The sequence below is a fragment of the Ostrinia nubilalis genome, chromosome 4 (assembly GCF_963855985.1).
Source record: "Ostrinia nubilalis chromosome 4, ilOstNubi1.1, whole genome shotgun sequence".
NCBI classification, from domain to species: domain Eukaryota; kingdom Metazoa; phylum Arthropoda; class Insecta; order Lepidoptera; family Crambidae; genus Ostrinia; species Ostrinia nubilalis.
Window position 1 is genome coordinate 4,838,595 of NC_087091.1, and position 5,074 is coordinate 4,843,668.

Consider the following 5,074-nt stretch of genomic DNA (forward strand, 5'->3'; position numbering starts at 1 on the left):
GTTTTAGGCTTTACTTGCTATAATATTGTCAAGAGATGAGTGTCATGACTGTGGTAGTACTAAATGTATGGAAGAAGGAAACATTGAATTTTTGGTTACATCCAGTTTATTCTGTAACCTATTATTGATACCATTGGATAGAGCTTGTGAAGCACTTTTAGAATCAGTAATCAGTTTTACGATATCATATGTAGTTTTTAAAATAATGTGACTACCAAATGTATGGAAGCTGGAAACATTGAAGTTTCGGATAGATCCAGTTTATTCTGTAACCTATTATTAATACCGTTTGATAGAGCTCATGAAGCACTTTCAGGATCAATAACTAGTTTATTGATATCTTGTATAGTTTAGAAATAATCGAGTGAGATCACTTATCGTTTCCACCCTGTATTTTGCTCTATGGTTACAAACAGATTTTGCATGACATTGACAGATATGTCAAAATCCACCAATCACGCAGCATTTGGACCTCGCGTCTACGTATTGCCATCTAGCGGATTTTCCAATCGCGAAAGCCCTCATTGAATTCTTCTTCTTTTGTTGAAAAAAAAAATTAACAACATTAACATCACAAATCACAATCACTACTAAGACATCACAAAATAGACGAAACACAGCATTTGCACAGAATTGGCCGTAAGGATCTATATCCATAGCCGTAAAACTTGTATTAAAAAAAAAGATGACAGTTGACTGCAATATTGAGAAACAGTCAGTGTTGCCAGAAGGTTACTTTTGTAACCTTTTAGCTGATTTTTGAACTGCTTTGGTTTACTTTTAGGTTACACTAATGAAAAGGTTACTTTTAGGTGATTTAGTTAGTAAAATATGATTTATCTGTGGTAATTAAATAGATTAATTAGATTTACGAATCTCTGATGGATGAGTGATACCCGACCCGAGGTTTCCGCCAACTGGGACCGCAATCAACTAGGACCGCGGTCCCAATCGCCAGATCAGTAAAAAAAATTAAATACTTTTCTGGGACCATTCATAAAGGACAATGACCAAAAATGTATGGAGTGTGGTCCAAATGTCAACCACCACCTATGTAGTAAAATAGTCTACTAAATACTGATTCATTATAACCAAACCGCAATCAAAAATATGCTGTCAGTAAAAAGTTATGACTGAATGAAAAGTCATGTTTTTACCTTTTCATCTGAAAATTAAATGTTCTTGATATCATTCTATCCATCGCACATTTCGGATTAATCTATGCATATTATGTCATGTCGCTTAGTGTGCCGTGTTAGATTCTCGCTAAAAGAAAAAAAAAACTCAGAAGAAAGACAACAATATTGGAATTATGGTCGGGTGGTCGCTGCTCCGCCCCTATTGGTTGTAGGGTGATGTTATATAACCTAAAACCATCGTTGATAAATGGGCTATCCATAACAAAAAGAATTTTTCAAATCGGACCAGTAGTTCCTGAGATTAGCGCGTAAACTACTACAATTTTTCATACAGTCATAACTTTTTACTGACAGTTTATTTATTTTTCGTCCCATACTGAAAGTTAATCTCTATTTAATGGACCATAAGCCAATATAGGTCTCATTAGTGGTGGACATTTGGACCACTTTTGGTCATTGTCCTTTTAGTACGATACCGATTTTGGCTTGAATAATATATTTTTTTAAGTTATTTATGAGTGAACCTAGTCGCTGGAAGAAAAATATTTAATTTTTATCGATCCAGCGACTGGGACCACTGTCCCAGTTAATTGCGGTCCCAGTAGCCGGAATCTACGGCCCGATCGCGAACGTCTTCGCTTTCGCTTCGCGAAGCCCACACTCGGCCTCGTCGGCACGCGCACCGACGATCGCCAAACGGCTAGAGTACCTTCTGTACTCGCCACTCTGCCCGGTGAAGCTGGAAAAGCTCCTCCAGCTACCAGCGCGCGTCCCTTCAAAAAAAAAAAGCCGGAAACCTCCCCGACCCGACCGTGGATCACCAGAGCCCCGATTACGGTAACTTTTAACGTCTACAATCCAGACACGCTTCTCGATTCTGCGATACGATTGGTCGTTCAACAGCGTGCGTCAGCTGTTTTGACCAATCGTATCGCAGAATCAGAAACGCGTCTGGATTGTAGACGTTAATAAAAGTTACCGTAATCGGGGCTCAGTATTCTACTACACAGTAAAGTATAGGGTAAGGTGGGGCACAATGTTACACGGGGTACAATGTTACAATGCATATTTCTCCGTCCCTTTCTATTAGTTGTATGATGTTCAGCGGCTCAGTTCAGCAGCTCTTATGAGCTTGACAAACGTGTATACCAACATCATACAACTAATAGAAAGGGACGGAGAAATATGCATTGTAACATTGTACCCCGTGTAACATTGTGCCCCACCTTACCCTACCTAGGTTATTGAAAGTTGATCGATCTGTGATAAATAATTTACCTGATTAATTAGTTTTATGAAGTAGGAATTTTATTTCATTAGTGATACCCGACAAGAACGTAGATCATCGGATTTCTAGTATAGTGTATCTACCTTAATTATTAAAAATGTTAATTGATCTGTGATAATAATCAAGCTGAATAAAAACGTTTTTGATTGTTATTTTAGTATTTCATTCTAGCTATTATATTTCCAAGAATAACCTGGTTTTGCCATGTCTGAATACAGTTTTTTTTTCGGTTTCGGTAAAACCGGTTTTGTGACCCCCTAAATCCCACCCTTACGTTCATATAAAAAGAATGTGCGTAATCTATACGTACATAAGGCACCTAAAATAATAGAGAGGAAAGAATTGATTGTATTGAACAATGAACCGTCTCAGCTATAAAAGACCCACTAAACTGAACTGTCCCACCAAACACATTGATAGGGGGCGCCACCATTGTTCACCTGTACAAGGTTTCCCAAAAAGTACTGTCAAGCCGAAGCCCAGAGGTAGAGTATCACTAGGGCTACCCGAATACTCGATTTTTTCAAGTTATTTATAATTTTCAGATGATATGATAATGATGAAAATCTTTATCATATTTCAAAAACTGGGATAAAATCTATCCTACGTCCTTTCCCGGGACTCAACCATCTCTATGCCAAATTTCATCAAAATCGGTTCAGTGGTTTAGGCGTGAAAGCAAGACAAAGTTACTTTCACATTTATAATATTAGTATAGATGCAATGTTTTTGCCTCGATTAAATAAAACATTGTGATCAAAATAAAAACTTATTATCAAAATATTTTATAGGTTATTAGGTACTCAATACAGAAATCAGCCGGCTCCTAGTCTAAAATTCTTATAATCGAAATTAAATGATTTAAACTACAAATAAAAATGATTCAAACAGTACTAGTTTTTAGGTTCAAATTCGATTGCTCTAGTGGACGCACGGAACGGCAACGTCGCAGTCGACCCATATTATTTGAATTATTTGGCGGGAAAATAGTTTTTGGCTTTTAATTCTGAAACTAAGAGGCCTAGAGATTTGAAATTATGTCTCGTGTGTACTTTAATTATAACGAATTATTTGATCTTTAAAACGCAACTCTAACTTATACGGTTTTAATAATCCACCGTGTGTTACGTGTCACCAGCTTACACATACGTATCGGTTCGTAGTTCGAAAACGGTTCGAAATAAAGCTTTGAAAGAATTGAAGTCGGGTTTTTTTATTCGACTTTAATTTATGAGATATAAAACATTGATGTAGCTTAAATATTTACGAAGATACAGATGTGTAAGCTGGAGACACGGTACTCCAGCTCGCACATAGTTTTTTGATCGTGGTTTTAACAGTATTTAAGCTAAAGTCTTGAAAAGTGGAAAGCCTACTATTTGGATTCGACTGTAATTTTTGAGGTATAATACATTATCGTAGCATAAATATTTACGAAGATACAGATGTGTCAGCTGGAGACACGTGTCCTCAGCTTACACATAGAAAACAACTCATAGTTATGAAGTTCTAATGGCTCTAATTGAATGACTGAGAGGTTTGATGACTCTAATTAGGCTTTTATTGATGGTATACTTGGAATTGCTCTAGGGCCAATGAGGAAGTTGGAGACATTCAGGTCTGACATTTTCCTCATATTTTCTGCCATCAGGGTGCGGAAACTTCCATACAACGGTCATCGAAGTGAAACTTGCTTCCAAACAGCGACATCGGTGAATAAATTCAAATACTTTTTAACTACCCTAAAACGCTCTAGATGTCGCTGCTCCTGTTTCCTTCATATTTTAATTTTTTTCTTAATTAAAATATATTTGAGAATATTGTTAATTACAATGTGAAAACTTTTTTTAAATGAAATTAATTTGTTTTAATTTAAAACTGAACGGTGACATTTTTTGTTACAATTTACATAATAGAGTAGTAGAAATTACTATTTAACATATGGCAACTTTGTTTTTCCTCCAAAATGGCCGGTGTTGTTTTTGTTATGTTACATGCATTCTTGTTTTCTTAGCCATCATTTAAGTGTTCTGTGGCCCTATAAAGTATTGAAGAGTCGTCGAGTCAAATTCAAGTTCATTCCTTCGTACCTGCTGCTGTTCTGGTTCATCGGAGTTTTGTTCGTTCCTTCGTGAATCGCGAAGAAACTTTCTGTTATGTTCACAAGTGATCTGAGTTTTCTCAATGTGCAAATGCTTTTTTAGTGTTGTTGAAAACTTTGCGAAAAGACGCTTTTGGTGTATAATATTATGTGTGTTCATAAATAAAGTAAAATTATTAAATTCAAAAGTTTTTGTTTACTTATTTGCATTTCCATGTGCAATGTAGAATTTTTCCAAATCCATTGTTTTGAAAATAATACAATACGTACACCATAAAGATAAATATTTTCAAAATAATGGATTTGAAAAAATTCTACATTGTACATCATAAAAACAATAATTCTTTGAAGGTTATGAGGGCCTATGTGTGCGTGAACTGTGTGTATGTGTGCGTGGACTTTATGTATGTATGTGTGCGTGTACTATGTATGTATGTGAGCGTTACGTACGTAGGTTAAGTACAGGGAATTTAACACCAGGCTGTCAATTAGTAGGTTCAAAAATTTGACAGAGAGGGTTCTCTATTTCCTATGTATTACTTTTCT